The following is a 16,112-nucleotide window of genomic DNA, read 5'->3' as shown; positions in this document are numbered from 1 at the left end:
CACTAAACTATCTAAAAATATAAAACAAAGAAATCTTAAAAGTAGACCTAGGACAAAACAGACTACCTTCAAAGGATCAACCATAAGACCCAAGAGCTCATTCAACTGAAAAAAGCAGAAGTCAAAAGACAATGAAATATCTTCAAAGTACTGAAAGAAGATGACTGCCAACTAGAATTCTATTCCCAGCAAAATTGTCCTCCAAAGAAGGAAAATAAAGACATTTCCAGACAAATAAAGCTAAGAGAGTTTCTTAGCAACACACTCACACTAAAGAAAACACTAGGGAGTATTATTCTTCAGGCAGAAGGAAAACAGATGAAAACTTAGAGGAAGTGAAAAGAAAGAGCAATGGAAAAGGTAGATATACAGGTAAATCTGAATAAATATCAGCGGTATAAAACCCTAATAATATCTTGTGGGGCTTAAAATATATAAATTAAAATTACCAATAATAATAGCCAATGATTTAGGAGCAGAGTAAATAGAATAACATAAAGTGATAAAATTATTAATTTATCTTAGTCAAGAATGGATGTTGTAATCTCTATGGTGTTACAGCAAATAGAACATCCTTTAATTTAAATTAAATAACCACACATGACTAATGGCTGTTATTTGACAGGGAAGTTTAAGAATACAAACACAAACACACACAGAAAGTAAAGTAACTACTAAGTTAATAGAAAATATATTAAAATAATAAAATAGTAAATTATAAGGCAAGAGATAAAGAAACCTGAAAGAGGTGGGACAAATAGAAAAAAATATAGTGGATGGTATATCTAAAACAAAATATACCTATCATTACACTAAATGAATTAGAGATAAAGGTTGTAGCCTGGATTTAAAACTACACATAGGCACATTGAAAAGCTTATACATGAAAGGATAGAAAAACATTGACTATGTAAAGATTAAAAAATGCTGGCAGAAATAAATTAATATCAGACAAGTAGACTTCAAGCCAAAGATATTACCAGAGATAATGAAAATCATTTCATAACGATAAAATGTTTACTGCACTAGGAAAATCTAGCTATTCTAAATTCTAATAACATAGCTTCAAAATATATGTAGCAAAAGCTGACTGAAGGGAAAAGAGTAGACAAATCCACAATCATAATAGCAGATTTTAACAGAGCTCTTTCATTAACTGATAGAACAGACAGAAAAGTGGCAAGTTTTGGAAACTAAACAGCAAAGGTAGATCATTTAATAACTCTGGTGATGGGACTAGCTTAGAAGCCTTTTCTCTCTTGCATGTTTCCACACGGCAAAATTTAAGAGACATTTCTCATTTGTAACTGCAAGGCAGAGGTGGCTGTTAAGGTGTGCTAATCAGCCCTGACTGTTGATAATGGAACTGTAGCTAAATTTATATCATTGTTACCTTTTTCCAAGCACTTTTTATAAAAGTTCCATTATCTGCGATGCTTATTTTTCTTTCATAGGTTAAAAAATGTCAATTTACGAGTAGATAGACTATTAGTTCCACAAACAATTAGTCATTTTGGTGATCATAAGACTCAAGTCTTCTGACTCCAAATCATCAATTCTTTCTACCAAGACATTGTATAAAAAGGTGGCTTATTAAGAATGTTGAATTAGGAACTCTCCATGTTCAGAAAGCCTCTGTTGTTGTTCACTGAGCACCGGTTTCACACCTTCTTTTGGAGGGCTTTGATAGAACGGACTGAGATGGATGTGTGGTCCAAAGACCAGGATCTAGGAATTACCTGGTTGGTAAGGTAACACACACAAAAATCCCTAATTTTTAATTTTCTCATCTTTAAAGTAGGGGTGAGAATGTCTAGTTTATACAGAGTTATTAAGCCTTAAGGGTATGACATATGCATTTCCCAAGTTACACAGGAGATGGTAACAAGAGCATCACAAATCAGCATTTCCCTAGCTCCCCTCAACTCACTCTGTGAGAATCCTGGCACCTTTAGTTATGGATGCCACCCGTGATTTCTTGGACTCTTTGCTACTTAGTCCTTTTGAAAAATAATGGAAGTACCAGAAAAAGAAAGTAACTTGGGCAGGGATATAAAATAACATAAATAAATGAAATAAAAATTTTAAAAAGTACCATACATGAGAGTAATTTATAAATTCTAAAGCAATGTATTAAAAACATTGGATTTCTCTTTAGCATCTAGGATACAAATATAAATAATATCTGGGTCCTTCCTGTAAGATCTTACCTGACTTCTAAAGAAAATAATTTGAACTGAAAAAGTTTATGTTTATTTTGGTTATATGTAATATGGTGCTTCATTATAAAAAAATGCCAAAATAACTCTGGTAATGTTAAGTGACAAAGGAATATATTAGAAGGATATCAGCTAGTTCACAGCATTGATGGAGATGCTGGGAACCATGTTCAAGGAAGTGATCAGGATAAAAAAGAAGGTGGGGCCAAGATCATCTCAGGGGCAGTTGCTTAGGACTGCACCAATAGCACGGGCTTTTTAAGACCCTACCTAGCAAAGTGTCAGGTTCTTGGCTGCCATAAGTGTGGCAATTAATCTTTGGCCTTGAACTTTGCCTCATTCTCTAAACAAATCAAAGCCATAGGCTTGAGACACTGATTCACTCTGCTGAAGTACAATCCTTCCCCTAACTGCTGGAACTGCCTCCCTTCAAGGTGTGGTCCTGCCTCCCACTTTCCTTGGAATTCCTCACAAGTAGGAGGGGCATTTGGTTGTTGGCATTGGACAGCTCAAAGTGGCCAATGCCATTACATTCCCAAATCTTAGAGAGGATGAGCAACAAGGGACCATGTAGTCCAAATGCATCCTGTCGAAAAATGAAAAATGAAATTTCCAGAGATGTTATAAGCTTGCTAGAGTTTTCATATAAAGTTAGTAGGGAGAGATAAGACTAAAATCTCAAGTTAGTTCCAATTCCTACTATGCCCCATCTTTTGAAAGTCCCCACCTTGAGGGCTTTCCCTTCATTGACTTAATTTGTACCTTTTATAGATGTTTAAGAGCAAAGATGTACAGGTGGTAGATTTCAAAAGCCAATGTCATTTACTAGTTTTTCTTGTGGATGCGTATTAGATACAGACATAGTTTGTGCTACACAAAAGATCAGTAACCTGTGACAGTGGATTTATTTAACCACAAGGAAGTTAACAATCTTTTTTACTTTGTAAGTGCATTTATTAAGAGGTAAGAAGAGAGATAAATAGACAAAGGGAAAGATATATCTATCTTACATCAAATAGGTAAAGTGTTTTAAATGAACTCACCTTTAATGGGGTACTGATGAAATTTTGAGTTAAAAACTTAACACTTAATAAATAAGAGGGTAAATATTTTATGGTGTTTCTTTATAAGAATTGTCAAATTAATTTCTTTTTAAAGATACATAAATACACACTCATGCACAACTATTTCCTTCATGGCTGAGTTTTAGAGATTCCAAGTTATTTTTGGTGCCAGAATTTAACCCAGAGGAAGGTTTAAGGCTAAGTTAAAACCCCCTGAAAGCAAAGATTACAATGGAAATACTGACAGAATCCATGCCATGGCAACTTTTGTGAGTGAATCTTTATTAAAACAATAAACAACTTTCGTTCAAGTGCAACAAGTAAAAACAGCAGAAAAAAGGCCCCTTCCTGTGTCTAATGCCTAATCTCTCTTCGTTATTTCTTTGCTGGGGCACTGGTCCTGAGCTTGTTGGTCTGTACATGCAATTATTGGTCTGAAACCAACCATTGCTCTCCTGCTCCTTTGTAGAAAGGCCAATGAGGCACCAGGAGAGGGAGCTGTGGATACCGAGTGTGTACACAATCAGGACATTGGGTATATATATAGCTGGCACTAGAATCCGAGTTTTAATTTCCTAGTTGGCTTTGTATGTACTTCTTGCCAGATTATTATCTAACAAATTATATGTGCCTTCTTCTTCTTTGCCAAGTAACACACCAAGGTCTAAATATCTCATGTGATGCATACGCATTGTGCATGCTCAGTGGACAGATGGAAGAAAACAGGGAGGCCAGAAGGCTCACCTCCCTGCACAATGCAATCATCAGACCAGGCGGAGCTGGTTAATGCTTTTCACATCTGAAGGTTACAAAGAAGAGTCTCAGTGACCCCAAGAGGTGTGGGGCTATGGGAAAAATAAAAGTGCTCTACTCCCTCTGCTCTTTTTCTTCCCAAAGTGACACTGTGAAGTATTTGCAAATGATGTGAATCTAGCAGGAGATTAGGACAATCTCAGAAACACTTCTCAAGGAAATGAATATATATCAATGAAGCTGAATCAGAATGTGAAGGAAATGAGGTTAAATATGATGAAATTCCCCAAAAAGACTTTAAGAAGAAGCTTTGACTTTACAGGAGGGCACTGTACATAACAAAAGAGAATGAGATGTTGGAAATGGTAGGCCAGAGGCAAAAGGTCAGTGAATTGGTGGGAAATTTTCCACTGCCAAGAGAACTGCCTGAATTCACCAGAACAACTGAGCCTGAATCTGCTCTAATTAAATTATATGAGAGGTTCTTTGTTCCCATCTTCTAGCTACCAAGTCCCAGGAGTTTAGAATAGGCATTCTTAAGATTGAAGATTAGCATCATTGAGCATGAACAGGGGTGGCTAAAAATCATAATGGTCAGTGCACACCCCAGAATAATTAAATGAGAGTTTCTGGAGGTCAGGGTTGAAATCGACATTTGTATTTTTTTAAAGCTCCTTTAATTCCAGGGCAGAGCCCCGGCTGTGGAGCACTTACTGAGGGGGTCCCAGCAGCCCCAGAAATACTGAACTTGCAACTGAAGAAAAACTACAGATGCTTGTGGCAAGACATTTCCTATGGGCAATTTACTGGGCACCTTTGACTGTTACCAGCATTCACAATTTGGTTTTCTGGCTCATAGCCCAATTGGTAGAATATCTGTAGCAGTCGTTTGAAGGACATTAACAAAAAAAAGGCTTCCAAACCTTTCCTTGCCTAACAAGAAACAGCAGGACCTTGTTTAAATAATGATCAGTAGTGATCAAGTTTAATCCCCTTAAAATTGACACTTTTTCCTCTCTTCTATAAGCTAGCTGACCTTTGGATGCACAAAGCCACGTTGTAGAGAGCAGAAAACTTATTTCCAGACTAACTGAGCAGTCAATTGAATTGCTACAAGCTTCACCTCATTTTATTATTAATACTGAAATTATGGAAGGCGGTTGATTATCCCAGCTATTCAGATTATTCCACTGTAAAGGACTGTTTTGAGTCCAATGAATTCTTTCTTCATCAGCTGTTCTTAGGGCCAAGACTCTGAAGAGAGTGGATACGTTTGGAATGTGGGAAGGCCAAAGTCAAGTTCAACTGGGACTCACCCCAAAGCCTGTGAAAACAGTCTTTTCCTCATGTGCTTTTAATGTTTCATGTTTTAGTCACATTTCCATGATTATAAACTGTTTCTCTGGGCAAAGAATTCTAAGTAGCCAATGAGTTGCATATATGTACACAGGTGGATTACTGATTCATTTATAGGAAACATTTTTCAGCCCCTTGCCTCTTCTTCTTTCCACTGTTTCTTATTAATACACATGCAGGCGTGGCATGTGCAGTGGCCACTCCAAGCCAGTGGTTTGCAACCCTGGCTGCACCCTAAGTAGATGGGGTGCTTTAGCAGCTCTTGAAAGAAACTGAAGCAGAACTAAGTGCTATTGAGGAGTGTTGGTCACGGTCCACCTGCAGGTGGACCGTGACACGCTGATCAGTAAATGCTATCAAAGAAGCTGCCCCTTCTCTGCACTCCAGCCTAGACACAGGGTGAATGAAGCAGGATGCTGAACCCTTTTCGTTTTCATCCTCCCTGGAGACATCTCAGAGAACTCAGTAAACAGCTCCCCACCTCTCCTCCTCGCCCTTCTGTTCCTTTGGGAGCAATCCATTTAGCAATCAGTCGTTCTGATTTTTTAAAAAAGTGGAAGTCATGATTTCCTTTTCGAACTACCTTAATCTTTGAATTATGCTTTGAAGCATAATTTAAGTGAGGTGATAGACATGACAAGTTTATCATGATTTATTGTTCATAAAGAGTTTTTATTATATATATGTAGTCTCATTTATTCCTCACACCTTCTTTTATAAAGGTTTTGGAGTAGATATTGCTAGCCCTTCTAGGCAGAAAGGGAAAATGAGACATGGATAATAAGAGATTGCTTCAGAAATCAAATGTGCTTTTAAATGTGTTCTACCAATTTTATGGGATTTTGTTATGTTTTGTTTTTAATGGTAGAAGGGGCTAGTAACTGGGGAATCAGAACACATTATTCTGAGCAAAAGAAACCCAGGTAAGATGTGGCCTCATGACATTTGAATTCCTTATAAAGTAATTTTTTGAAATTGAGTTGAGACTTCCTAGTTGGAAGCCTGCCTGTGGCCCCTGGCTACTGCAATGGCTGGACCATGGAATAGCAGGTCCCAAATCAGCCTCAGTCTCCAAAGGTGTCTAGTAATAGACTTCCTACTTCTTAACAATGAACTACCCATTAGTTTAGGGAAACTTTCAACCAAACAATCCAGTTCATGTAGGGGCTAAAGCAGTTTCACCCTCTCATGTCAACAAGATAGTTTTCCACTGGCCTATGTGTGGTTCGTGACCAGTGGCCAGTGGGTTTCCCCAAAGCACTTAGTCAAGCAGATCATGGTGAAAGAAGCAGGGAAGAAGAGTTCACAGCGGTGGACAGGAAATGGGTTCCAGGAGGGTTTCCCCGCTTATCTGCAAGCTCTCAGTATGTGTACAAGGGCTCATCCAGGAACCAAGTACCATTGGAACCTAGTATTCACCCCAAGAGATCAAAGCACCTATGTCTTAGGAGGAAGAAAGTCAACTGCAAACGGATTCTAGAAAAAAGTGGGTTGTAATAGGTGCCTGGTCTCCCTTTCCCATGTTGTCTGGAAAATGCAGTTTCCTTGATTGGATGAAAGTGGGTACTTTAAAGGTCAGGACTGCCAGGCCTCCTCAGGTGTTGCTTGTAACTATTTATTTACTTTAACTTATTTTGAACTTCGCTATTTGAAAATATTTTGTATTAATTCAATACCCTTACAGTCTTAGAAAAACAGTGAAAAACATATTTTTATACTATCTGGGAAATTACATATGTGTTGTTGGAGGTGATGATATGCTGGGGATCCATAAATATACTATTTTTGGTAATTGTGATAAAAATGGAGGGCAATTAACATACTTTATGAGAAATAATTTTTTTATTTGTGATAACGATATTAAGAAGTATTTACCTTGAGGAGCTCTAGGCCTCCTATGTCTTTATTTACTCTAGTGCTTTAATTTTTTTCTTCTAATTCTTCCATACCAACTTCCTACTTAAGTGAGACGTAGAGATAAGTGAACATTAGAACCAGGAAGGGCATAATAATTTATCTTGGAAAAATTCCTATTTTTCAGAGAACAAACTAAGGGCCAAAGAAGTTACATGATTTGTGGTGGATTAATGTTCCTGTTTTATCTTTTTCCTTTTTTGTGTGTGTGTCTTTCCAAATGAACATGTTGAGTGAAAACCACTCATAAAGCAGGTAAAACAGAAGGCAGACAGGGATGTTTGAAGTACAGAGTTTTCTCAGAATGTTACACTCAAAATCTGCAATGGCCACCTTTGGCTGATCTTGGTCATCTCCAAATTTTCCTTGGGACAACTATTATAATTCTGGATTCCATCACTGATATTTTTTTGGTGCATCTTAATTGTCAATTTAGATTTATGGAGTATCAATGTTTAATCATTCTTTCTTTTCTAGTAAAATTAAATTAAGGATATAGCACACAGCAGCTCCTCAAATAATACTGCTTTGTTCAACATCATTTCATTATAATGTTGATGAGATGCCCTAGGAACTTAACTCTTATTTGTAACAATTAGCCAATAGTAAAATGGTATTATACATCAATTTACTTAAGATTTTAAGAACCTATCAAAGATGTTAAGTGAAGGGTAACTGTGTAGGTATTTAAGAATTCTGTTTACTTGTGTGTATCCCCACTATTCTGTAAAACTTCATGAAGACAGGAAGTGAATTATGTTATTCACTACTTGGCACACAATAAATACTCAATAAATACTGGTGCACTTTGCAGGCCTTTCTCAAACTACCTGCCTTGAAAACCAGTAAATACTTGAGTATACATTTAAAATATCTGACAACAGAGAATCAAGATGGTAGAGGAGTGAGTGGAAGTCACACTGACCTCTGCTCAGGACCCACTTGGAATTACAACTAAATTGGGGAGAAATCACCTGGAATAAACAACTGAACAGTAGTGAGAGAGGAGCCTTATAACTTCAGAGACAGAAGAATTGGCTTTAGCGCAATCTAACTGGTAAGGAGTGTGGTAGAGACTCAAGAAGGCAGACAGGGCCCCCATGGGTGGCAGCACCAGAAAGATATTAAAACAGCCAGCTGGATCCCCTGAGAAGAGTGGGGTCTAAATCAAAAGAGGGGATCTCTAGGCTACATCACCAGAGCCCAAAAAGTACACAGACAACAGCCAGCTGTGAAAAGTGGCAGGGTTGTTCCCTGCCAGAGACAGGTGGCTGGAGATGCAAAGAACTGTTTAAAGGGCCAATGCATAATTTTTATTTGCAGCCACTTACCCTGATCTCCAAAAGTGGGGGCAGAGTGGGATGGAGATGACTGAGGAGAGACAGGGAAAGGAGGCTTTGGGGAGAGAACTGAGAGAGCAGATGGAGGGATCCTGGTGCTGACTCCTCCTCCATTTGGCAGCAGCCATATGGCTCAGGCAGACCACTCCCCTGAGTGGCAGCAGTGTGAGAGGACCCAATAACCCCACCCTCAGGGGGGACTTTGCTCTGCCCTGACCTGTATAAGCTGGCCTGCTGAGTGCAGAGTGACAGGATAAACAGCTGAAGGAGACAGCCGCAGACAGTAGATTCCTGGAAGTCTCAAACAGACTGCCTAAGGTAGGGCAGGGACAACAGCTGACATTATCAGAGGAAGATCCAGAAAGTAAAAACAGTATTCTCCAACCATAGAAGCTCACATCACAAAGTCGGGAAATCAGACAGATCAATTTAAGAAGCAGAAGCAAAAAAGAGTCTCACAAATAATGGGAAGACCAAGAAACACCCCCCATTCAAAGGGAAAGGAAGAATCCCCACAAAGAAAACTAAATGAAATAGAGGCAAGTGAACTATCAGATAATGAGTTCCAAACAATTGTTCTAAGGAAGCTCAATGAGCTCAGTGAGCTCAGAGAGAATTACCAAGAACTACCAGGAAACTATGAGGAACTCATTGCAAACTATATCAGCACGAAAAAGGACACAGAAACTATCAATAAGAGATAAGAGGAAATGAAGAATACAATTTCTGAATTGAAGAACACAGGAGAAGGAATCCAAAGCAGACTAGATGAAGCTGAGCACTGAATCAGTGAGCTAGAGGACAAGGTAGAAAAATAGCTCCCAGAAAGAGCAAGAAAATGAAAAAAGACTCAAAAAGAATGAAAAGGCATTTAGGGAAATGCAGGACAACCTGAAACATAATAATATCTGTATAATAGGAATACCAGAAGGAGAAGAAGAGGAGCAAGGGATAGAGAACCTGTTGGAAAAAGTAATGATGGAAACTTCCATAATTGGAGGAGAGAAAAGTCACACAAGTCCAGGAAGCACAGAGGGTCCCATTCATGAGGAACCCAATGAGGCCCACTCCAAGACACATAATCATTAAAATGGCAAATATCAAAGACAAAGAATGAATCCTAAAGGCAGCAAGGGAGAAAGAGGTAGGAACATATAAGGGAGCCCCAATACGGCTAGCAGCTGACTTCTCAACAGAAACACTACAAGCCAGAAGGGGATGGCAATAAATATTCCAAGGAATGAAAAGCAAAGGCCTGCAACCAAGACTGCTCTACCCAGCAAAGCTCTCATTAAAATGGTAGGTGAAATAAGGAGTTTCCCAGACAAAAGATGGCTAAAAGAATACACTTCCACGAAACCAGCACTGCAAAATATGCTAAAGGGACTATTTTAAGATGAAGAAAAAGAGTCTATGAATACCTAGTTCCTTTCACAGTTGCCAATACTTGATATTACCAATTTTTTAATACTCATTAATCTGATTGTGACAATGATGTTATTTTAATTATTCCTTTATTATTTGTAAAAACTAAACCTGTTTTTGTATATTTCTTGCCTATTTCTATTATTTTTTAAAAAAGCTTTAAATGACTTTTTGGTATTCTTTATCCATTTATTGATTAAAGGTTTGTAGAATTTTTTTCCCTAAAAAAAGAAACAAAACAAAACAACTATTAACCCTTTTTTAGATGTGTGGCAAATACTTTCCTATTGTATTACTTGTCCTTTAACTTTTTTATATGTATATTAGTATATAGACTTAAATGTTTACTATAGTCATATTGTCAATATTTTACTTTATAGCTCTTGGGTTTGAATATTTTACTTCAGGGTAAGAAAAATATTAGTTTGTATTTTCTCCTAAAACTCCGTAGATTCTACATACTGATTTTTAACTCACCTGAATCTTTCTTGTATAATGTGTGAAATAGGACTCTGTATTTGTTTTATTTCAAGTAATAGTGGTCCATGCACCTAATTTGTTGAATAAGCCTTATTTTCCCCATTGATTTGAAGTATCAGTTTAATCATATATTACGTTGTTAGACAGATAGATACATTTGTTTCTAGAAGCTCATTTTATTTCATTGATCCACTTGATTTTTTGTGCTGGTGTTATGTTTTAATTCCTGGGACTTTATAATGGCTTTAAATTTTTTAATATTTTATAATTAACTTTGACATTTAAAAAAATTAAATCAGTCTGCATTTAAAAAGAAAGAAAGACAGAGAGAGAAAGATGGAAATCCTGCCTTTTGTGACAACATGGATGGAACTGGAGAATATTATGCTAAATGAAATAATCCAGTCGGTGAAAGACAAATACCATATGATCTCACCTATAAGTGGAATCTATTCAACTAAATACACTAATGAACAAAATAAACCACAGGCATGGAAACATGGAGCAGACTGAAAGGGACCAGCGGGGCTGGGGAAGGAGGATAATGGTGGAATTGAAAGGGAAGGAACTAGACAAAGAACATGTATGGATGACCCATGGACATGGACAAAAGGGTGGGAATTGACTGTGGGAGCGGGGGATAGGGGTGGGATGGGTGGAGGTGGGTAAAATGGGTAAAATTGAGACAACTGTAACAGAATAAACATGATTTAAAAATTAGAAAATATATCTGACCACATAAAACATTTTTCAGGTCTGGGTTAATATATTTTTAAGACAATGCCTAAAGAGGCTAACAGAGCATTTTCCTTTCTACATTTGTGTCAACAACTTGAGGACAACTCTTTTAGCAGTGAGGAAAGTGTTCATTCATAGGCATGGTTTCACCTAGGAAAGAGTTGTGTTTTTGTAATCATTCAGTAAACACTCATTGGTTATTTTTTCCAAAGTGATTTTGCATGCAGCCTGTTCTAATTTTATAAAATCCATATGAAACAGGTGAAACTGGTATTATTATCATCATCTTTAGCTTATGTAGGTGGGAGGTGCAATGATTTAGGCCATTTCCTGTCAAAGAAGGTACTTTAAAAACAAAAAAGAAAATCCTAAGTCATTGGAAATATGGACACAGACCTGATTCAAATTCCCTAAATCCCATGCTTCCTCCTAAATAGACTATGGCTTTGGTAAATCACTCACAATAACTTGCTCATTTTTAAATGCTTTGGAGATCATGGTCCTTCTATGCCTCCAGGAGACTGCAGAGTTACTCAGTAGGGAAGGTGAATGGAAGTTTTTCCTTTCTCTATGCACTTTTCCCCTTTAATATAAAATTTAGTGATCTCTGTTATATGTCTTGTTGTCAAATACACTCTTCCAAAATCTTATAATCCTGAAAATTCTCAGTTAACAACAAGCTTTATGTTGATGGGAAAAATGTATTGCAACCAAGTGCTAAAATGACAATAGAATTCGGACAGTTCCTTTGAGTTCGCAGTAATAAGATTTTAAGTCAATTCAACAAGTAATCATTGAAAACTGTTTGTAATTAAGGTAGACCTTGTGTTTACTAATGTAGGTAGGGAATGTTCCCAGTCTTTAGGTATATAGTTTCCAAGAAGAGACTAACCTAAGCAATCAACTGTGAACACTTTTTAAACAGCCAGTATTACCAAACTGCTATTGGAGTGCACAGGGGAATTAATTTTACTTGGTAACTTCAGGATCATTTTATAGGTGATACATAAGCTGACTTTTAGAAGATAAATTGGATTTTGTTAAGCAATACTGTCATTCCATGTGAAGGATATGGTATGAGCAAAAGCCCAGTGGCATAATAATGTGAGCCTTTTAAAAAAAGGTAGAAGGCTGTTGTAGTTAGATTATTAAACTTTTAAGAGGAAATGATGGAAAATAAATACAAGAAATCATATTGGACCAGAGTTTTGAGTCCTTTAATAACAGATCCTATTTGTGTTTTTGGCTATTTTAGAGGGGATATCTGGTGGGTAGATGTAGGTGGTAGCACTTAAGCATTATCTCAAACAATGATTTCAAACATGTTCTAGGCTTGTGGGCCATATGTGATTAAGCTGCACCCATGTTATTTGACATTGATTTTAGCAGACTTTCACAGTAGATGAATCTATGACACAAAGACCATATGGACACTTAACTAAATCATACATAATAGATATGATGAAATAAATAGCCTATTGCAGAGCTTCTTGTCGTCAATATGAATGCAAACCACCTGCAGAGCTTGGTAAAATGCAGGTTCTGATTCAGGAGGTTTGGGCTGGGGCCTGAGGTTCTGCATTTCTAATAAATTCCTAAAACAAGAGTCTAGTCCATGGACTATGGTTTGAGTAGCAAAGACCTTCTGCACTGAACAAAAGCCCAGGCTTCTGTAAATCTCCATTGGAGCCCTAGTACTTTTTAGATATTCATGATACAGGGCCAATTATTTTAACCTTGCTGAATATCTTGGTTTTCAGGCAATTGTCATTTTAAGAACGTTGCTATTAACACAAAAAGCTTGCATAACATCAGATGATTATGGAAATTGACTTTACTAAGATCTTCCAGCAAATGATTACAAAGCACTAGATTAAATGTAATGTGACATCATTTAAAGTAAGATATTTTCCTTGGAAGTAAACTTGTAGGCACTGAAACAATGGAGGAACTTTGTTTCTAAGCTATGTCTTATGTAGATGGACGCTACCTGCCTCTGTCTCATAAAAGAGTCAGAAAATGGACCACTTCAGTCAAAGAGAATTAGATTTGCCTGGGAAACCAAAGTTTTAGTTTTATAATAGCTTTTAATTGTGTCATTATTGGAAAAAGGTGTGGAACATCCCAGTCTGATCACATCACTTTGGTCTCTATAAACACCTCAGATTCCCTCGTATCAACAGCCAGCTGTGTCCTCATATTCCCTGGACAACTCCAATTTATGTTTGCTAAATTAGTTACAGGACAATGACTGGCTTTACTTCTCCACACCACTATTTGCCCTGCTTTCCCACTTTCTGCTCTCTAATGGAGTGCATGATATTCCACTGTGGATTGAATTAAACAGAAAGATTGAGACTTTTGGAAATTCAAAAACAGGTCAGAGTTTTGTGTCTGAAAATATTTCTGGAAAAGATTCTCCAATGAATCTCACAAGAACAAGGCTATTCTACCTTTAAAAAATTCCTTGCCACAGGATATATGCCAGAGAAGATGGTTCAATTTTCATTCTCATCACTGAGCTAAGAATTTAAGACCAGACCATTTTGTTATTGCATTGTTGAGATTAATGTTTACTTTTTCAAAAACAAAAAAACCTAAAACCAAATAAAAACAAACCCATTATTTATCCCTGACTGGTGTAGCTCAGCTGGTCAGGCATCGTCGTACAAAGCGAGAGGTCACTGGTTTGGTTTGCAGTCAGGGGACATGCCCAGGTTGCAGGTTTGGTTCCTAGTTGCGATCTGTTTGAGAGGATGTGTCCTATCAATGTTTCTGTCTCACATCAGTGTTTATCTACCTCTCTTTCTCCCTCCTTTCCCCTCTCTCTAAAAATAAAATAAATAAAAATCTAAAAAACCCTTTGTTATTTGTTTAAGCTACCTCCTGCTAATGGGTACTCAAAGACCAACAACAACAACCCCCCCCCACAAAAATCCCAAAAGCAAACAAACAAACAACCTTCCAAGTCTTTGAGAGTTAGAGCCCTAAAGAAATGTGAAGAAATAGAGTATTTCCTCTAAAGAAAAGTGTGTATGTGAGTGTGAGTGTGTGTGTGTGTGACAGAGAGAAATTAGGCAGATTTTGTATGATTAAAATAGTAAGTAATTGTACATACAAATTTAGAGCTGGGTTTCATCTTTCACAAAATGGAGAAAATAAATATTAGTTTTCGTTTCATTTTTTGTTTGAGAAACACATCTTAAATGTACCAAGCACTTTTTTATGAGTAAGGATTAGTCAGGAAATAAAACAACTCCAAGATTTTCCAACAAAAAACATGGAAAGAAGTCATCTCTAACCAAAGAACACATTCTCAATTCAAGTTTCTTGATTTTTCAGGATGTTGGCAGGTTTCAAAAGAGGTTTTAAGATATTTTAAAATGAACCCCTCAAATTATCCGTGGGTGAGTCATTAAGTACTAGTTACATAGGATAAGAACTCCCAAAACATATTAAGTTTCCCTGAGGAAAAATAGAACATGGTCAAGTAAGGCCTGGATGAGAAAACAGACAATTAAGATTAGATTCCAGGGTTGGCACTAACTGAATGACCAACTACCTACCCAGCTACCCATCTACCTACTTAACATGTTAAAGTAACCATGGTTGAGTTCTTCAACTTCTCTGATCTTCAGTTCCTCATGTTTGATGCAGGATTGATACTACTTGCTCTGCCCTCTTCCAAGGGCTTTTACAAGGAACACCATACGGCAGGACTGTGAAATGCTTTGTGGATGTTAAAGTGCTACACAAAAGCAAGGAAAGACAGTGTTTGTGCCAATATTGTGCAGTCTAGGGAATACGCAGTAGTTTCTGTTTGAAAATATTATGACGTTCCTTTTGAGTGCTGCTACAGGTTGGGATTCATGAGAAGCTCATTCTGCCAACCATTTGGGAAAATATATTTGCTAATGATACATCAGATAGAGGTTTGATCTCCAAGATATACAAAGAACTCACTCGACTTTACTCCAAGAAGACAAATGATCCAGTCAAAAAATGGGCAAAGGACCTGGGCAGATGCTTTTCTAAGGAGGAGATACAGAGGGCCCAGAGGCATTTGAAAGGATGTTCTGCATCGCTAGCCATCAGAGAAATGCAGATCAAAACCACCATGAGGTACCACCTCACACCGGTCAGAATGGCCATCATAAACAGATCCACAAACAACAGGTGCTGGCGAGGCTGTGGAGAAAAGGGAACTCTAGTCCACTGTTGGTGGGAATGCAGACTGGTGCAGCCACTATGGAAAGCAGTGTGGAATTTCCTCAGAAAGCTGAAAATGGAACTGCCTTTTGATCCAGCGATTCCCCTGCTGGGACTATACCCTGAGAACACCAAAACGCCAATACAAAAGAACCTATGCACCCCAATGTTCATAGCAGCACAATTTACAATAGCCAAGTGTTGGAAGCAACCTAAATGCCCATCAGTAGATGACTGGATCAAAAAATTATGGTACATATACACAATGGAATACTACGCAGCAGAAAGAAAAAAGAAGTACTAAACTTTGCGACAGCATGGGTGGAACTGGAGAGCATCATGCTAAGCGAAATAAGCCAGGGGGCGAAAGACAAATACCATATGATCTCACCTATAAGCGGAACCTAACCAACAATGCAAAGAAGCAAGGAAAATATGACCAGCAACACTGAAAGGAAAAGAAATCAACAGAGACAAGAGGGAAGAGGGGGGCAGGGAAAGGGAAGGGAAGGGGAAAGTCAAGGAACATATAGCAAGGACTCATGGACAAAAACCAAAGGGGAAGAGCTGAGGGAGGGAAGGTGGGAGGGGGCAAGGGAAAGAGGTGGGGGGAA

The sequence above is a fragment of the Pteronotus mesoamericanus genome, unplaced genomic scaffold (genome assembly GCF_021234165.1).
Source record: "Pteronotus mesoamericanus isolate MK-2021 breed Mesoamerican mustached bat unplaced genomic scaffold, CSHL_Meso_final scaffold_54, whole genome shotgun sequence".
Lineage (NCBI taxonomy): Eukaryota > Metazoa > Chordata > Mammalia > Chiroptera > Mormoopidae > Pteronotus > Pteronotus mesoamericanus.
Note: the sequence above shows the minus strand (reverse complement) of the source record.